At 46.5% G+C, this 19,914-nt stretch overlaps 1 long non-coding RNA gene and 1 other non-coding gene across 6 annotated transcripts in view; both read right to left on the bottom strand.

Moving 5' to 3' along the window:
• LOC139364421 (uncharacterized) overlaps window positions 1-19,914 on the bottom strand; it is a 59,974-nt gene that overhangs the window by 4,755 nt on the left and 35,305 nt on the right. For 3 of the 5 annotated variants that reach the window (XR_011626363.1, XR_011626364.1, XR_011626365.1), the window contains exons 3-4: window positions 6,320-6,448; window positions 5,668-5,746 (exon numbers count right to left, since the gene is read on the bottom strand). This is a non-coding gene — a long non-coding RNA (uncharacterized lncRNA). Of the gene's footprint in view, window positions 1-1,249; window positions 5,747-6,319; window positions 6,449-19,914 lie in introns of those variants that run through there. The other 2 variants (XR_011626362.1, XR_011626366.1) reach the window with 2 other exon arrangements.
• LOC112427643 (small nucleolar RNA SNORD77) lies at window positions 6,952-7,021 on the bottom strand. Its single transcript, XR_003019342.1, has one exon. It is a non-coding gene; the product is annotated as a small nucleolar RNA SNORD77 (small nucleolar RNA).

Raw genomic sequence — 19,914 nt, 5'->3', positions numbered from 1 at the left:
AAAAAAAAAAAAAAAAAAAAAAAAAAAAAAAAAAATCTTTAATATGTTGCACAGTGAAAAGTACTAAGGTGCAAAACACTAAAGCAGGGTAGGAGAATATGAAGTGGTGTAGCCACAAGAAGCCTCACTAGAAAGGTAAATTTTTTTTTTTTTTTGAGACGGAGTCTCGCTCTGTCGCCCAGGCTGGAGTGCAGTGGCGCGATCTCGGCTCACTGCAAGCTCCGCCTCCCGGGTTCACGCCATTCTCCTGCCTCAGCCTCCCAAGTAGCTGGGACTACAGGCGCCCACAACTGCGCCCGGCTAATTTTTTGTATTTTTAGTAGAGATGGGGTTTCCCCGTGGTCTCGATCTCCTGACCTTGTGATCCGCCCACCTCGGCCTCCCAAAGTGCTGGGATTACAGGCGTGAGCCACCGCGCCCGGCCGAAAGGTAAATTTTTGTTGTGTTTTGGAGATGGGGTCTCACTCTGTCACCCAGGCTGGAATGTAGTGGTGTTATCACAGCTCACGCAGCCTCAACTTCCCCACCTCAGCCTCCCAAGTAGCTGGAATTACAGGCACATGTCCCACACTGGGCTAATTTTTGTATTTTTTAGAGATGAGGATTTCCCCATGTTGCCCAGTTGCCCAGGCTGGTCTCAAACTCCTTTGGCTCAAATGATTTGCCCACCTCAGCCTCACTGGGATTACTGGCATTAAGGAAGGAGACCACTACTACTCCTGCTGCCCTCCTCCCCACATCTTGGAGGAAAGATACAAAGCAAAAAGTTGGAAAAAAAAAAACAAAAGTAAGATAAATAGCCAGACAACCTTGACACCACCACCTGGCCCTAGGAGTTAAAACAAGTAATAATAATAACGTCAACTCCTGACCTAAACTACTTGTGTAATCTGTAAATTCCAGACACTTTATGAAAAAAGCACTGTAGGCCGGGCGCGGTGGCTGAAGCCTGTAATCCCAGCACTTTGGGAGGCCGAGATGGGCAGATCACGAGGTCAGGAGATCGAGACTATCCTGGCTAACACGGTGAAATCCCGTCTCTACTAAAAAATACGAAAAACTAGCCAGGTGAGGTGGCGGGCGCCTGTAGTCCCAGCTACTCGGGAGGCTGAGGCAGGAGAATGGCATAAACCCGGAAGGCGGAGCTTGCAGTGAGCCGAGATCGCGCCACTGCACTCCAGCCTGGGCGACAGAGCAAGACTCCGTCTCAAAAAAAAAGAAAAAAAGCATTGTAAAACTTTGTTCTGTTAGCTGATGCATGTAGCCCCCAGTCACGTTTCCCATGCTTGCTTGATTTATCACAACCCTTTCACATGGACCCCTTAAAGTTGTAAACCTTTAAAAAGGCCAAGAATTTCCTTTTCAGGGAGCTCGGCTCTTAAGACGCAAGTCAGCCGATGCTCCTGGCCGAATAAACCACTTCCTTCTTTAATCCGGTGTCTGAGGAGTTTTGTCTGCGGCTCATCCTGCTACGCATGAACCACTATGCCTAGCCTGAATTTTTTCTTTTCTTCGAGACCAAGTCTTGCTGTCGCCCAGGTTAGAGTGCAGTGGCGCAGTCTCAGCTCACTGCAACCTCTATCTCCCGGGTTCAGTTGACTCTCCTGCCTCAGCTCCCCGGAGAAGCTGGGATTACAGGTGCCCCCCACCACACCCAGCTAATTTTGTATTTTTAGTAGAGACGAGTTTCACCATGTTGGTCAGGCTGGCCTCAAACTCCTGACCTCAGGTGATCCACCCGCCTCAGCCTCTCAAAGTGCTGGGATTACAGGCATGAGCCACTGCGCCCAGCTGAATTTTGTTTGTTTGTTTGTTTAGTTTGAGATGGAGTCTCGCTCTGTTGCCCAGGATGGAGTATAGTGGCACGATCTCAGCTCACTCCAACCTCTGCTTCCCGAGTTCAAGGGATTCTCGTGCCTCAGCCTCCTGAGTAGCTGGGTCTACAGGCACACGCCACCACGCCCAGCTATTTTTTTTTGTAGAGACCGGGTTTCACCCTGTTGGCCAGGCTGGTCTCGAACTCCTGCCCTCAAGTGATCCGCCTACCTTGGCCTCCCAAAGTGCTGGGATTACAGGTGTGAGCTGCCGCTCCCGGCTTATTTTTTATTTTTTATTTTTTTAGAGACAGGGTCTTACTCTGTCACCTAGGCTGGAGCGCAGTGGCACGATCATAGCTCACTGCAACCTCAAACTCCTGAGCTCAAGGTATCCTCTGTCTCAGCCTCCCAAGTAGCTGAGACTACATAAATGTGCCACCAAGCCGGCTATTTATTTTATTTTCTGTAGAGCCAAAAAAGGTCTCCCTATGTTCCTTAGGCTGGTCTTGAACTCTTGGCCTCAAGCAATCCTCCCACCTCAGCCTCCCAAAGTACTGGGATTACAGGCATGCTCCATCTTGCCTGGCTGAAAGGCAACTTTTGAATTAAGACATGAAGGAAATGAGAGCTAGCCATGTAGATATCTTGGGGAAGAATATTCTAGGCAAAGAGAATAGCAAGTACCAAAGACCTAAAGCACTTTTTGACATGTTTAAAGAACAGCAAGGAGCCTTATGAGGCTACAGTGAAGGGAAGGAGAAGAGTGATAGGATTTTTTTTTTAAGTCTTGCTCTGTCGCCAGGCTGGAGTGCAGTGGTGAGATCTCGGCTCACTGCAACCTTTGCCTCCCGGGTTCAAGTGGTTCTCGTGCCTTAGCCTCTTGAGTAGCTGGGACTACAGGCACATACCACCACGCCCAGCCAGTTTTTGTATTTTTGGTAGAAACAAGGTTTCACCATGTTGGCGAGGCTGGTCTCGAATTCCTGACCTCAAGTGATCTGCCCACCTCAGCCTCCCAAATTCATGGAATTACAGGTATGTGCCACTGTGCCAGCTAATTTTTGTATTTTTAGTAGAGGCGGGGTTTTGCCATGTTGGACAGGCTGGTCTGGAACTCCTGATCTCAAGTGATCCGCCCATCTTGCCTCCCAAAGTGCTGGGATTACAGGCGTGAACCACCACGCCCAGCCAGAAGAGTGATAGGATTTTGAAATCACAAACCTAATATGGAGACCAAAGTAGAATCATGTGGTCCATATTAAGGATGTTGGTCTTTATTATGAGATAGAGACCCACTGAAGAGTGCTAAGGGACATGCCTTGGCATATGCCAAACCAGGATCACTCTGGTTGCTGTATTAAGAACAGAATGGCTGGGCATGGTGGCTCATGCCTGTAATCCCAGCACTTTGGGAGGCCGAGGTGGGTAAATTACCTGAGGACGGGAGTTTGAGACCAGCCTGACCAATATGGAGAAACCCCGGCTCTAGTAAAAATACAAAAATTAGCTGGGCATGGGTGGTGCATGCCTGTAATCCCAGCTGCTCGAGAAGCTGAGGCAGGAGAATTGCTTGAACCCAGGAGGCAGAGGTTGCGGTGAGCCAAGATTATGCCATTGCACTCTGGGCTGGGCAACCAGAGTAAGACTCCATCTCAAAAAAAAAAAAAAAAAGAAAAGAAAAGAATGCTGGGGAGAAAGCCAGCTAGGAAGTTACACTAATCTTCATGAGAGATGATGGTGACCTGCCCAGCAATGGGAAATAGGAGGGCATGGGAAGTGCTTGAATGCTGAATGTGTTTTGCAGGCAGAGCTGACAGAATTTGCTGACTGACCAGTGAGGTGTGAGAAGTGAGAGGTCAAGGAGGACACCCAGTATTTTGACTTGCGCAACTGTAAGAACAGAGTTGCCATTAACTTCTTGTTGACTAGAATTTAATCACATGGCATAGGAGGCAGAATTCTAAGAATTCTCCTGTGATCTTTGCCCTGGTATAATCCCTTTCTTCCTCTTTGAGGGTAGGTAGAAATCAACATGAGCTCATGTTCTGTTATAAAGCAAAAGGATTATCCAGGTGGGTGTAATCTAATCACAAGCCCTTGAAAATCACAGTTTTTCTGGCTGCTGGGCAGAAGGGGAAGACAGTGTATTAATCAGCGTTCTCCAGAGAGGCAGAACCAACACGAAGGATAGATATGTAGGTAGGTAGACAGACAGACAGACAGACAGATAGATAGATAGATAGTTTTTGCCTCTGAAAACACCTTCACAGAGACACTCAAAAAAATGCTTTAGTAGGTTTCTAGGTTTTCCTTAATCCAGTCAAGTTGACACCTAAAATTAACCATCAGAGAGAGATTCCAAGCATGAGAAAGACACTGCACCAAGGCTGCCTTGAAGATGTAGGGGACCAGCCAGGTGCAGTGGCTCATGCCTGTAATCTCAACACTTTGGAAGGTCAAGGAGGGCAGACAACTTGAGGTCAGGAGTTCGAGACCATCCTGGCCAACATGGTGAAACCCCGTCTCTACTAAAAATACAAAAATTAACCAGGTGTGGTGGTGCACACCTGTAATCCCAGCTACTTGGGAGGCTGACAGGATAATCGCTTGAACCCAGGAGGCAGAGGTTACAGTGAGCCAAGATAGCATTACTGCACTCCAGCCTTGGTGGCAGAGTGAGACTCTGTCTCAAAAAAAAAAAAAAAAAAAAAAAAAGAAAATGAAAGATGTAGGGACCACATGAAGTGTCCCGGCAGCCTCTGGGAACAGAGAGCAGCCCCTGCTGCTCACAGCCCGTTAGGAATCAGGACCTCAGATCTATAGCCACAAGGAACTGGTTTCTGCCGAACTGAATAAGTCTAAAAGTAGATTTTTCCCCAGAGCCTCCGGATAAGAGCCCAGTCCATGGACACCTTGCTATCAGCCTTTTGGGACCCTGAGCAGAGAACCCAACCAAGCCCAGACTTCTGACGTATAGAACTCTGAGATAATAAGTGGGTGTTGTTTTAAGCTGCTACGTCTGTGGTCATTTGTCACACTGCAATAGAAAACAAACACATATGGCCACAACTAACTGAGAGAGGTTGGTAAATGGTGTCTCAAGCTGGATATTCATGTGCATTGTTAAACTTGGAGGAGGAGTTCTATAATGAAAGAAAGAGAAGCATGAATACTGGGGAGATGATAAGACATTCTTCCACACACTGTAAGCCTGCCCTGTCCAATACAGCACATACTAACCACATGTGCGTATGGTTTTTTTTTTTCCTCTTTTTTTTTTTTGAGATGGAGTCTCGCTCTGTCACCCAGGCTGGAGTGCAATGGTGTGATCTTGGCTCACTGCAACCTCCACCTCCCAGGTTCAAGTGATTCTTCCACCTCAGCCTCCGGAGTAGCTGGGATTACAGGCACCCGCCATCATGCCTGGATAATTTTTGTATTTTTGTACAGACAGGGTTTCGCTCTGTTACTTAGGCTGGAGTGCAGTGGTGCAATCTTGACTCACTGCAACCCCAACCTCCTGGGCTCAAGTGATCCTCCCACTTCAGCTTCCTCAGTAGCTAGGACTACAGGTACACACCACCACGCCCGGCTAATTTCTGTAGAGACAGCCTCTTGTTATGTTTCTTAGACTTGCCTCGAACTCCTGGGCTCAAGCAATCCACCTGCCTCAGCCTCCCAAAGTGCTGGGATTGCAGGCATGAGCCACCGCGCCTGGTCTAAAAACACTCTTTTCATTCAGCACTACAGGTTTTAAAAGGCAGTGTTCCCATAAGACATAATGGCAAAGAAAGACATAATGGCAAAGAAATGACAAAATGGCAAAGAACTCCAGTCACATTCAGCAAACCTGTTTTTCCAGCTACATTAATGCACTCAGTTGATGCAGGTAAGTGTATGGGAGAGGTTCATGGAGAGATAGGAGGGTCCTGGAAACAAAGGAAGACTGTGGCATTAGATGACTGCAATCACAGAGACTCAGATGGTGCTTGTACTACCACGGTTCGTCTTTTGAGTATGGGCATGTCATAGTCTGGACCAGAATATAAATTCTAGTAGCAAAGTGGGTAGGGTGGTTACTGCATAAGAAGGTATCACAACCTGTCATTTGGGGAGGGTGAGGGAAGGACTGGCTGTCACAGCTCATCCTCACCAAGGACGTATGTGTAGTGCCCTCTGGTGGCCTGCAGTGGCACGCAAGCCAGGCAGATCAGAATCCCCCATCTCTCACCCCCCAAGCCCCCACCCTCCTCCCAGCCACCCCCATCTCAGGCAAGACAAAGCCAGAGTCCTAACTGGTCTCCCTACTTCCACTCCTGTCCACCAGAAAGATTTGTTAAGATCATCAGATCATGTCACTCCTCTGCTCAAAATTCAAGGTAATTTCCCTTCTCTCTGAGTTATTTAGCCACAGTACTCAGTGGTCTCCATGGCTGTACTCAGTATGGCACCTCCCAGCTACCTTTCTGTCTCCACCTCCTGCCCCTCTCCCAGCTACTCACTGTGCTGTAGCCATGCTGGGCTGCCTGCTTTTCCTTTGCCAGCATAACACACCAAGCACACTCCCACCTCTGTGTTTGCTGTCTCTCCCATCTGGGAATGCACAGGTGACTCCTTCATGTCCTTCATATCTGTGTCAAATATCACCACATCATCTTTTGCACTAAATAAAAAAACAACCCTCCTCCCAGCACACTATATCCCCTTTAGCTGGATTCATTTTTTGCCATAGTATTTAATACCATCTAACATATTACATCTTTATTTACATATATATGTGCATGTGTATTTATATTTATTACCTGTCTCCCCCTACTTTTTGCTTTTTCAAAAAAGTAGAAACTTTGTTTTGTTGCTAGTTGAATCCCCAGGATCTAGAATAGTGCCTAGCCTGTAGTAGTGCTCAAATATATATGTTGGGGAAATAAATGAATCAAGATCTGAATAATGAGCAGGCATTGTATGACCTTCATTGTTTCTTTCTTGAATATCAAGACACTATCACAAAAAGGACAACTCTACAAATTTGTATAAAATTCATAAAATTCCTATTATATCCCAGCAGCTGGGGCAAAGAAAAAAAAGAAAAAAATTCCAATGTAATCCCAACATTTTTTTTTTTCCCAACCACCCCAGATACATCAGACAGATGGTATACATCTCTTCATGATTCAATTTGCTGAACAACGAAACTGTCATAGTATCCAACAGGTTTCTTTTTAATTGGATTAAATTATCTGACAATTTATTTGGAAATAATAAAGTACTTAGAAATAGCCAAAAAATGTAGGAAGAAGTACACTAAGGGTGCACTTGGCTTACTAGATCTCAGAAGACACTATAAGGATACCACAATAGCATCAATATAATATTGGCCTGGGCATAGACAAATAAACCAGTGGAATAGAAAAGAGAATCCAGGGCCGGGCGCGGTGGCTCAAGCCTGTAATCCCAGCACTTTGGGAGGCCGAGACAGGCGGATCACGAGGTCAGGAGTTCGAGACCATCCTGGCTAACACGGTGAAACCCCGTCTCTACTAAAAAATACAAAAAAACTAGCCGGGCGAGGTGGCGGGTGCCTGTAGTCCCGGCTACTCGGGAGGCTGAGGCAGGAGAATGGCGTAAAAACCCGGGAGGCAGAGCTTGCAGTGAGCTGAGATCTGGCCACTGCACTCCAGCCTGGGCGACACAGCGAGACTCCGTCTCAAAAAAAAAAAAAAAGAAAAAAAAAAAAGAAACGAGAATCCAGGAATAGATATCTGTTTTTAAGAACATAAAATGTGAACAGTGCAATTTTAATTCAGTGGGAAATGGATGGATTATATAATAAATGATTATGATATTATCTATCAGGAAAATAATTGGACCTCCATTTTATATCATACAAAAATAAGTTCCAAGTATATTAAATACTAAAACATAGCAGGTACTTTTACTTATTCATTTATTTATATTTATACTTATATTTTTGAAACAGGGTCTCACTCGGTCACCTGGCCTGGAGTACAGTGGCACAATCATGCTTCACCACAGCCTCAACCTCCCTGGCTCAAGCGATCTTCCTACTTCAGCCTCCCAAGTAGCTGGGACAGGTCTGTGCCACCACGCCCGGCTAATTTTTTGTATTTTCTATAGAGACAGGGTTTTGCCATGTTGTCCCAGGCTATTCTCGAACTCCTGGGCTCAAGTGATCCACCCACCTCAGTCTTCCAAAGTGCTGGGACTACAGGTGTGACCCATCATGCGTGTCCAGCAGGTCCTTTTAGAACCCCAACTAAGTTCAGAATATAGTTAATTTGGTCCTCATGCCTATATGAAGACATGTGACTGATTTCATCAGAGTCACAATTTATAGTGCACATTCCTAATCTTTTGGTTGTAAAAAGTCCCATTTCACAACTGGGCTCAGAGTATGAAAGCCCAACGGAATGCAGAGGGAGTCCGTGGTGTGGAGAGGGGGATTGGTGATGGTAAGAATGGGGTGCTGGACCCCAAGCATGAGGAGAGTTTCCATAGGAAAGTAGGGGTAGTGACTGTAGCTGCCCACCTGAGAATGTCAGAGTCCAAGCTAGGTAAGGAAATGGTTCACGGAGGGGCAGGACAAGAGATTGATCAAATAGGTAAATATTTTGAGAATAATGGGAGCAAAGTTTCTATTTAAAATGAAAGAATATAGTAATGAGGAAACTAGAATAAACCCTGTGGCATTAGACTGGAATTGAAGGTATTGGGGGTGGATTCGTGGTTTTGTTTTTTTCCTTTGTTTTCTTTCTTTCTTTTTTATTTTTTGAGATAGAGTCTGGCTCTGTCGCCCAGGCTGGAGTACAGCAGCACAAGCTCAGCTCACTGCAATCTCCGCCTCCTGAGATCAAGCAATTCTACCTCAGCCTTCTGAGTAGCTGGGAATACAGGCACATGCCACCACACCCGGCTAATTTTTGTATTTTTAGTAGAGACGGGGTTTCACCATGTTGGCCAGGCTGGTCTCGAACTCCTGACCTCAAGTGATGTGCCCACCTTGGCATCCCAAAGTGCTGGGATTATAGGCATAAGCCACCACACCCAGCCCATGGTTTTCATTTGATCTAAATATCTTCACCATGTTGAATCTAGACAAGAGGATACATCAGACAAACCCAGATCAAGGGACATTCTATAAAATAACTGGCCTATTATCTTCAAAAGTGGTCATGAAAGTAAAGGAAAGACTGAGGAACTGTTCCGGACTAAAAAAGACTAAAAGGGATGAAAACCAAAAGCAATGTTTTGATCCTGGGTTGGATTCTTTTGCAAGGACATTATTGGGACAATTGGTGAAACTTAAGTGGAGTACATGGATGCGACTATAGTAAAACATCATTGTCAATGTCCTAGTTTGGATGGTTGTATTATACTTATATAAGGAAATGTTGCTGTTTGTAGGAAATACATACAGTAAAGTATTCTCGTGGGCAACAGGGCTTGTTTTTGGCAACATACTCTTAAACGGCTCAAGGTAAAAAAAAGAAAAACAAAAAAGAACACTCCATAAACCCTTGGTTAGTGGTGGTGGCTGAGACCCAGTGGGCAGGAAAGGCAAAACCTATACCTGGAGTATGTACCTATTCCCATGAAAACGAACCTCTAGCCTTTCCAGGAGGGAAGGGGTTCATGTGGTCAAATTTCCACCAACTGGCCAGTTGGTTTCCTCAAGGAATGGTACCATATCCAGAGCTCTGAGTTGGTCTTTATTAGTGGAAAGCTGGACATTTGGCTGAGGCAGTAACTAGATCAGCCTTGGTGAGTGGGAATCCACTTTTTTGTTTTGTTTTGTTTTGTTTAAAAATGGAGTCTCGGCCGGGCGCAGTGGCTCATGCCTGTAATCCCAGCACTTTGGGAGGCCGAGGCGGGCGGATCACAAGGTCAGGAGATCGAGACCACGGTGAAACCCCGTCTCTACTAAAAATACAAAAAATTAGCCGGGCGCGGTTGTGGGCGCCTGTAGTCCCAGCTACTCGGGAGGCTGAGGCAGGAGAATGGCGTGAACCCGGGAGGCGGAGCTTGCAGTGAGCCGAGATCGCGCCACTGCACTCCAGCCTGGGCGACAGAGCGAGACTCCGTCTCAAAAAAAAAAAAAAAAAAAAAAAAAAATGGAGTCTCGCTCTGTCACCCAGGCTGGAGTGCAATGGCACAATCTCAGCTCACTGCAACCTCCGCCTTCTGGGTTCAAGAGATTCTCCTGCCTCAGCCTCTGGAGTAGCTGGGATTACAGGCATCTGCCACCACGCCTGGCTAATTTTTGTATTTTTAGTGGAGACAAGGTTTCGCCATGTTGGTCAAGTTGGTCTCGAACTCCTGACCTCAGGTGATCCGCCTACCTTGGCCTCCCAAAGTGCTGGGATTACAGGCGTGAGCCACCATGGCCTTGGGGGTCCAGACTGTTGATCCATGGGTAGCCTCATCTCTGCCACTATGGCTGTTTCATTCATGTGCCGTTAGTGCTGGAATGGCAGGGAACAGAGGCTGGCTAAGGTCAATTGGCTGGGTCATTTTTGTCTTTTTGGTACGTAAAGCCTTCTTAGCAGATGTCCTCTGGTGGCATTAACATGTGACACAAAGATCTTTAAACTTCAGGCCTGCTCCCATATGTCCATTCACGTGGCTCTACCCCAGATCTCTTTGTCTCCAATCTGCCAATATTCTTCCTTCCAGTCTCCTGACCAGTCAGTCAGGATATTTGTTACTGCCCATTAATCTATATATGTATATTCTAGTTTAAGGTCACTTTTCTTTCAATACAAAGTGGATCACCAGGTGCACCTCTCAAAGTTCTGCTCCGGGGAGAATTCCCATTCATCATTGTCTTTCAAGACTATCTCAGAGTAATGCTGTCCATTGCCCACTTGTTTCCTGCACCTGTATACTAAGCTGACCTACTGTAGAAAAGCACAGGCTTTTTTCTCCTGCTTCAGCTCCTTCATATAAGATTCCTCATAAAGTCAAAGGCATGAATTGAGGGAGAGTAATTGGTTCTACAGTGGTAGGGACCATAGGAGTCTGGGCTACCTGCTCATGCAGCTTTCCCAGGTCCTCTGGTCCTACTCGTGACTGATACTAGACATATTGCATCAATTTTTTTTTTTTTTTTTGAGACAGAATCTCGCTCTGTCTTCCCAGGCTGGAGTGCAGTGGCACCCTCTTGGCTCACTGCAACCTTCACCTGATCCTCCCCCCTCAGTCTCCCAAGTAGCTGGGATTACAAGCGTGCACCATGACACCCAGCTAATTTTTGTATTTTTAGTAGAGAAAGGGTTTCACCATGTTGGCCAGTCTGGTCTCAAACTCCTGAACTCAAGTGATCCGCCCACCTCAGCCTCCCAAAGTGCTGGGATTACAGGCGTGAGCCACCACGCCTGGCCCATATCACATCACTATTATGATGGAGTGTTGCTGCGCACTGCTGACTTTACGAATTGGCTGTTCTGAGAGAACTCAAACCATCATGGGAAATTTCAGCTGTGTAGTCATTTGGTCATGGTCCGCCATTTTGTTTCTACTAAGGCCCAGTAGCATACCAGAGTTGTTTTTTTGTGGTGTTTTGTGTTTGAGACAGAGTCTCACTCTATCACGCAGCCTACATTGCACTGATGTGATCTCGGCTCACTGCAACCTCCTCCTCCCGGGTTCAAGCGATTCTCCTGTCTCAGCCTCCTGAGTAGCTTGGAGCACAGGGGCACACCACCACGCCCTGCTAATTTTTGTATTTTTAATAGAGACGGGGTTTTGCCACGTTGGCCAGGCTGGTCACGAACTGCTGACCTCAAGTGATCCACCCACCTCAGCCTCCCAAAGTGCTGGGATTACAGGCGTGAGCCACCGCGCCCGGCCCAGAGTTATTTTTCAACAGGGTGTTTAAATCTTCACGGCAGATGGCAGGGTCTTGCTCCAGAGCCCCAAGGCCACTTTCAAAGCTTGACACAAATTATACACAACATCTTCTCCCACTTCTGATAATCTGTAGCACCATAGGGTATGCTGAATTGTATTGTCCCAGGAGTAGGACCGTTTACACTGTAGCCTGTATCTACTGGAAAGCTCTGTCATGCTCTGGGCCTGCTTTAGGCCTTGCTCAAAGCTGCCAGCCTTTCATGACACCTGGTATATAGACTAGAGCAGTGTCCTTAGGTGTAAAATATGCTGACTCTAGAATCTGAAGAGATCCACCAGGTATTGTGCTTCCTTTTTTGTGGGAGAAGGTTTAAGATGCAATAATTTGTCTTTTACTTTGAAGAGGATATCCCAACATGTCCCTGACAACTGGACTCCTAAAAATTTTAGGGATGTTGGGGCTTGGCACGGTGGCTCATGCCTATAATCTCAGCACTTTGGGAGGCCGAGGTGAGCAGATCACCTGAGGTCAGGAGTTTGAGACCAGCCTGGCCAACACAGCAAAACCCTACTAAAAATATTAAAATTAGCTGGGCATGGTGACAGGTGCCTATAATGCCAGCTACTCGGGAGGCTGAGGCAGGAGCTGGGAGGCGGAGCTTGCAGTGAGTGAGATCATGCCACTGCACTCCAGCCTGGGCGACAGAGCGAGGCTCCATCTCAAAAAAATAAAAAATAAAAATTTTATGGATGTAGAAGGTCCCTGAATCTTTACAGAGTGCCCTCTGAAGTGCCTGTGTCTTACCAAGGCCTTCAGTGTATTAGCCATCTCTTGTTCATCTGGCTCATTAACATATTGTCATCAATGCAATGAATCAGCATGAAACTCTAAAAGTATGTCCAGATAGTTCAGAGGTGTACAATCTTTTGGCTTCCCTGGGCCACACTGGAAGAAGAATTGTCTTGGGCCACACATAAAATACACTAACATGAACAATAGCTGATGAGCCAAAAAATAAATCACAAAAAAGGCTAGGCGCACGCAGTGGCTCACGCCTGTAATCCCAGCACTTTGGGAGGCCGAAGTGAGCAGATCACTTGAGGTCAGGAGTTTGAGACTGACCTGGCCAACATTGCAAAACCCCCTCTCTACTAAAAATACAGAAATTAGCGGGGTGTGGTGACTGGCACCTGTAATCCCAGCTACTTGGGAGGCTGAAGCAGGAGAATCGCTTGAAGCCGGGAGGCAGAAGTTACAGTGAGCTGAGATTGCACTACTGCATTCCAGCCTGGGTGACAGAGCAAGACTCTGTCTCAAAAAAATAATAATAATGTTTTAAGAAAGTTTCAAAGCTCTCCTGGGCCACATGCAGCCTGTAAGTGGTGGGTTGGACAAGGCTGAGATGGTCCAAATCTCTTCAGACTGTATTTTACATAGAGTGGGAGACATAGCCCTGGGAGGAAAACCTCACATGTATATTGTTGCGCATTCCATGTAAATGCAAACTTTTTTCTGACTCTTTTTCTGATTAGGATAGAAAAGAACACATTTGCTAAATCAGTGGTTGTGTAATATGTTCCTGAGGCCAAAGTAATCTGCTCTAGCAAAGACACTACATCTTACATAATGGCTATAATTGGGGCTATAGTACTTGGTTGAACTCATGGTAGTCTACAGTCACCTTCCAGGATTCATTTGGTTTCTATAGGGTCAAGAATAATTAATTAAACAGATATATGATAGAATCCAACATCCCTGTATCCTTTATAGCCTAAGGATGGAACTAATTTCTGCTGTACCTACTCTCAACACTTTCCTTTTTTGACCCCCAAGAGTAAACCTATCCTGGTTATAAACTCAGAGACTGGGAAATGGCCACTGAGTGGCTCCAAGGACCCAATGGATGCACTGTAAGCCAGGCCCAAGACAGGATTTCACTTACAACCTGGCCCCATGTGCTTCCCGCACTCTAACAAGGAGAGGTTATGATGGTGCTTCAGGCCTCCAGCATCATTGTCAACACAGACCCTACATCCAACAGACCTTGATATGTCTAGGTATTTTTCTTTCCCAGGTGCACAGTTACCCAAATAAATTGCCATTGGTCTCTTTGAGAAAGAACTGACAGGATCATTATCACATGTTCTTTTTATAGTATTGAGGGTCCTTCCTCCTAGGGACCTAGCCACCTCTTTAATCATGAGATTCCAAGTCTGAAGCTGGCTCTAGTCTAGACACTGGGAAAGGGATTATGAATTTTTCTTGGGCTATGGCCTTCAGTCTTCTAGTCATCTTTCCGTAGTTTCTTCTGCTAGTACAAGCTGAGTAGTACCCTTAACAACTGCCCATCTAATTTGCCCCGGGGACATTTTGCTCTATTAGTCATCTCCGTAACTCTTCGTTGGCCAGGTCCTCCTGGCTGCCACTCAAACCTCACCAGCCATGATGATAATTGCCATTGACTAACTTTCGGAAGTTAAGCACTGCCATCTGGCCTTTCGTTTGTTTGTTTCAGTGTCCAATTATCCTCACTGCTATCAGTAAGTCAAGTTTTGTACTAGTCTTTTCTATTATCAGTCCTAGCCTACAGAAGAGAGTACTTATCTTTTTAGAGATTCTGGTGAACCTCTCACCAGCAAATCATTTCTTTCTTTTCTTTCTTTTTTTTTTTTTTCTGGTCAGAGTCTTGCTCTGTCACCCAGGCTGGAGTGCAGTGGCATGATCTTGGTTCAAGCAATTCTCGAACCTCAGCCTCCCGAGTAGCTGGGATTACAGGCATCTGCCACCACACCCAGCTAATGTGTGTGTATATACATATTTTGTTTGTTTGTTTGTTTGTTTTGAGACAGAGTCTGGCTCTGTCGCCCAGGCTGTAGTGCAATGGCAAAATTTTGACTCACTGCAACCTCCGCCTCCCAGGTTCAAGTGATTCTCCTGCCTCAACCTCAAGTGATCTACCCACCTCGGCCTTCCAAAGTGCTAGGATTACAGGTATAAGCCACCATGCTGGGCAGCAAATTCTTTATGGTCTTGACAAATAATGTGTTGCTATGGTTTGCATGTGGCCCCTAAAAATCTGTGTGTTAGAAACTTAATTATAGGCCGGGCGCGGTGGCTCAAGCCTGTAATCCCAGCACTTTGGGAGGCCGAGACGGGCAGATCACGAGGTCAGGAGATCGAGACCATCCTGGCTAATATGGTGAAACCCCGTCTCTACTAAAAAATACAAAAAACTAGCCGGGCGAGGTGGTGGGCGCCTGTAGTCCCAGCTACTCGGGAGGCTGAGGCAGGAGAATGGCGTAAACCTGGGAGGCGGAGCTTGCAGTGAGCTGAGATCCGGCCACTGCACTCCAGCCTGGGCGACAAAGCGAGACTCCGTCTCAAAAAAAAAAAAAAAAAAGAAACTTAATTATTCTGCCCTCATAAACGGATTAATGTCAGCTCTGCCCTCATGAATGAATATATGGAGTAATGAGAGTTCCATCCTCTAGAATGGAGTAATGTCATTATTATGGGAGTAGGTTCCTTATCAAGGAAATGGCTTTGTAATAAAAACAAGCTTTGTTTTTTTGCTATAAAAGCAAGCTCTGTCTATCATGGGAATGGCTTTGTTATAAAAGCAAGCAAGGGTAACCAGAATCTTTCTGGTTGCCCTCTCACCATGTGATGTTCTCTGCCATGTTATGACACAGCAAGAAGGATCTCACCAGATCCTGACATCAGGCTCTTGGGCTTCCCAGCCTCCAGAACCATGAGCTAAGTAAACTTCTTATGAACTACCCAGTCTGTGGTATGCAGTGATAGCAACAGAAAACGGATGAAAACGTGTTCTCTGGGCCTTCTCATGGGGCATAATTAGCTAGCAGATCCTCTGGTTACCTACAGTCTATCCATTCTGGCACACCCATTTCCCTGAGTGTTTTTTTTTTTTTTTTTTTTTTTGAGACGGAGTCTCACGCTGTTGCCCAGGCTGGAGTGCAGTGGCGCGATATCGGCTCACTGCAAGCTCCGCCTCCCGGGTTCCCGCCATTCTCCTGCCTCAGCCTCCTGAGTAGCTGGGACTACAGGCGCCCGCCACCGCGCCCGGCTAATTTTTTGTATTTTTAGTAGAGACGGGGTTTCACTGTGGTCTCGATCTCCTGACCTTGTGATCCACCCGCCTCGGCCTCCCAAAGTGCTGGGATTACAGGCTTGAGCCACCGCACCCGGCCTCCCTGAGTGTTTTAAATCTACCATCATTATCTGCCATAGCAGTTCCAGCATTTAAGCTTTCTTTGGCATGGGTCATCACTTTTTCCATGCTTCTAGGATCCATCCTGGTGGTAAGATTGTACCATCTCCTATTGTCCTTGCCAGGATTTTAAATCTTGTATTTTGAAAGAGAGATTCCCACTGGGCACAGTGGCTCACACCTGAAATCCCAGCACTTTGGGAGGCCGAGACGGGCGGATAACAAGGTCAGGAGTTCGAGACCAGCCTGGCCAACATGTTGCACCATTGCACTTCAGCCTGATAGGGTGAGACTCCATCTTAAAAGAAAAGAAAAGAAAAGAAAAGAAAAGAAAGGGAAGGGGAAAAGAGGGATTTCCAAGTCAATAAACTCTTCCCTATCCAATTTTATATTCCTTCTCCTTCATCAAACACTCTCAAAATCCAGTTCCACATGTATCTCCCTGGCTCCTCACAATACATGCTGGCTAGGTCTTGCTATTTCTGTGGCATATAGTCCCTTTCCACCCCATCATATCCAGCACCTCTCCAGCTGGGTTATGCTGCAGCTAACCTAGTATAGGCTAGGAGGGGATGTGGGGGCAGATTCTGTGGGGGAGCTGTTGCTTTGTGGAGAAAGGCACTGCATAAGAGAGTGGTAACTCTTCATAGGGAGGAGTGGGACAGAAGATTCAGAGTGGCTCAGAAGATTCAGAGGAATTTGTGGAGTCAAAATCTTCAGAAGAGGCCAAGGCGAGTGGATCACTTATGGTCAGGAGTTCGAGACCAACCTGGCCAACATGGCGAAACCCCATCTCTACTAAAAATACAAAAAAAAAAAAACTAGCCGGGCATGGTGGCGCATGCCTGCAGTCCAGCTACTTGGGAGGCTGAGGCAGGAGAGTCGCTTGAATCCTGGAGGCAGACACTGCAGTGAGTCAACATCGTGCCACTGTACTCCAGCCTGGGAGACAGAGCGAGACTCCGTCTCAAAAAGAAAAATCTTTAGGAGCATCCACTCTGATATTGCCATTCCATGTGTCAGGGTCCCAAGCTTTTCCAACCAGGACTTTGACTTTAGCATAAGAGATGTGCCTTATTGGTCGGGTGCGGTGGCTCAAGCCTGTAATCCCAGCACTTTGGGAGGCCGAGACGGGCGGATCATGAGGTCAGGAGATTGAGACCATCCTGGCTAATATGGTGAAACCCCGTCTCTACTAAAAAATACAAAAAACTAGCCGGGCGAGGTGGTGGGCGCCTGTAGTCCCAGCTACTCGGGAGGCTGAGGCGTAAACCCGGGAGGCGGAGCTTACAGTGAGCTGAGATCCGGCCACTGCACTCCAGCCTGGGTGACAGAGCAAGACTCCGTCTCAAAAAAAAAAAAAAAAAAAAAAAAGAGATGTGCCTTATTTGGACATTTAACTGTCTCTGAAGTCAGTTGCTCAGATTATTATTATTTATTTATTTTTTAGATGGAGTCTCGCACTGTCCCCCAGGCCGGAGTGCAGTGGCACAATCTCCGCTCACTGCAACCTCCGCCTCCCTCCCGGGTTCAAGTGATTCTCCTGCCTCAGCCTCCCGAGTAGTTGGGATTACAGGCGCCCGTCACCATGCCCGGCTAATTTTTTGTATTTTTAGTAGAGACGGGGTTTCACTATGTTAACCAGGCTGGCCTTGAACTCCTGACCTGGTGATCTGCCCGCCTCAGCCTCCCAAAGTGCTGGGATTACAGGTGTGGGCCACCACGCCTGGTCAGTTGCTTAGATTATTAAGTCTTAGGCTTAGTCCTTGCTTTTCTCCACCCTTTCACTGCAAGAGATGTTGACTTATTTATATAAACCAAAGAGGCCTTTTCCTTTTCATAACCTGGATTTATTTATTTATTTATTTGAGATGGTCTTGCTCTGTTGCCCAGACTGAAGTGCAGCGGCACAATCTCTGCTCACTGTAACCTTTTCCTCCCAGGTTCAAGCAATTCTCCTGCCTCAGCCTCCCAAGTAGCTGGGACTACAGGCATGTGCCACTACGCCTGACTAATTTTTGTATGTTTAGTAGAGATGGGGTTTCACCATGTTGGCCAGGCTGGTCTCAAACTCCTGACCTCAGGTGATCTGCCCCCCTTGGCTTCCCAAAGTGCTGGGATTACGGGCATGAGCCATTGCACCTGGCCCCATAACCTGGATTTTAATAGCCTGTACTGGCCCTAAGTTGTTTATTATCCTGTAGCACATCCATGGAGCTTGGCAATAGCCACCAATTCCATCATCCTCATAGCTACTACTCCCTCCATAATATCAAGTACCTGGTACATTGTGTCCTTAGAGTATCCAATTCTAGTGGTACATTCTCCCAATTTGCTGCCATTTGCCTGTGCTCTGCCCACCTCCACTAATGGGATCCTCATCGCCAGATGGGTGGTGATCCAGTTCCAAACCCCATCTTACCATCTCCTTTTTCATCTACTTTGGCAGCAGCTGTAGAAGACCAGATTCTCAAGAAGGAGATGGTGAGATAGTTTGGGATGCAAAATGTTTATTAAGGATCCATACCTGTGAAAGGAAGGAAGAGAAAGCAGGACTGGGCAGAGGGAAAGTCAACCTGTGCTGCAGGCTCGACCAAGCTCAGCCAATCAGCAGGTCACTCTAGAAAAGCCCTGATGTCTGGACCTTTATACCTCTGCCTTGCTCAGTCATCAGATGTGGGCTACCCCAGGAAGGGCATGACCTCAGGTGAGGCAGCCCTGCAGCTGAGGCAGGCTCTGAAGGAACTGAAAGCTGGTATTGTCTGCTGCCCTCTCTATGCAGCTAGGCAGCAGGTCCTTCCTTGAAGGTAATCTGGGCAACACGTCACCATGTGTCTCTTAATGACATACAGACATGAAGGAACATAAATCCTAGTATACAACTTGGTGAACTCACCCAGCTCAAAAAGTAGAAATTATCTGTATCACAGAACCCCCATTTATTCCTCTTCTCAATCTCTCTCCCCAAGGTAACCACTATCCTTCTTCTATCACCATAGACTCATTTACCTGCTTTTTAAATTTTTAACTGTGGTCAAATACACATAACATAAAACTTACCATGTGAGCCAGTTTTAAGTGTGCAGTGCAGCAGTGTTAAGCACATTCACATTGTTGTGCAACTAATCTCCAAAACTCTTCATCTTGCAAAACTTAAACTCTGTACCCATTAAACAAATCCCCATTATCTTTCTCCCGAGCCTTTACTAACTACCATCCTACTTTCTTTTTTCTTTTTTCTTTCTCTCTCTCTTTTTTTTTTTTTTTTATGAGACAGAGTCTCATTCTGTCACCCAGGCTGGAGTGCAGTGGCAGGATCTCGGCTCACTGGGACCTCCACCTCCTGGGTTCAAGTGATTCTCCTGCCTCAGCCTCCCGAGTAGCTGGGACTACAGGTGCACGCCACCATGCCCAGCTAATTTTTGTATTTTTAGTCCAGATGGGGTTTCACTTTGTTGGCCAGGCTGGTCTTGAACTCCTGACCTCATGATCGGCCCGCCTCAGCTTCCCAAAGTGCTGGGATTACAAGCGTGAGCCACCGTGCCTGACCTACCATTCTACTTTCTGTGTCGGTAAATCTGACTTCTCAAAGTACTTCATATAAGTGGAATCATACAGTATGCATCTTTCTGTGACTGGCTTATTTTACATAGCCTAATATCCTTAAGTTTCAGCCATGGTATAGCATGTGACAGGATTTCCTTCCTTTTCAAGGCCGAATAATATTCCACTGCATCTTGCCGGGCACAGTGGCTCACACCCGAAATCCCAGCACTTTGGGAGCTTGATGTGGGTGAATCGCTTGAGGTTAGGAGTTTGAGACCAGCCTGGCCAACATGGTGAAACCCCATCTCTACTAAAAATACAAAATTATCCAGGTGTGGTGGCACATGCCTGTAATCCCAGCTATTTAGGAAGGTGAGGCAGGAGAACGGTTTAAACCCAGGAGATGGAGGTTGCAGTGAGCCAAGATGGCGCCATTGTACTCCAGCCTGGGA

Source organism: Macaca nemestrina, chromosome 7, assembly GCF_043159975.1.
Source record: "Macaca nemestrina isolate mMacNem1 chromosome 7, mMacNem.hap1, whole genome shotgun sequence".
Lineage (NCBI taxonomy): Eukaryota > Metazoa > Chordata > Mammalia > Primates > Cercopithecidae > Macaca > Macaca nemestrina.
This window is presented reverse-complemented; position numbering and strand designations above follow the sequence as displayed.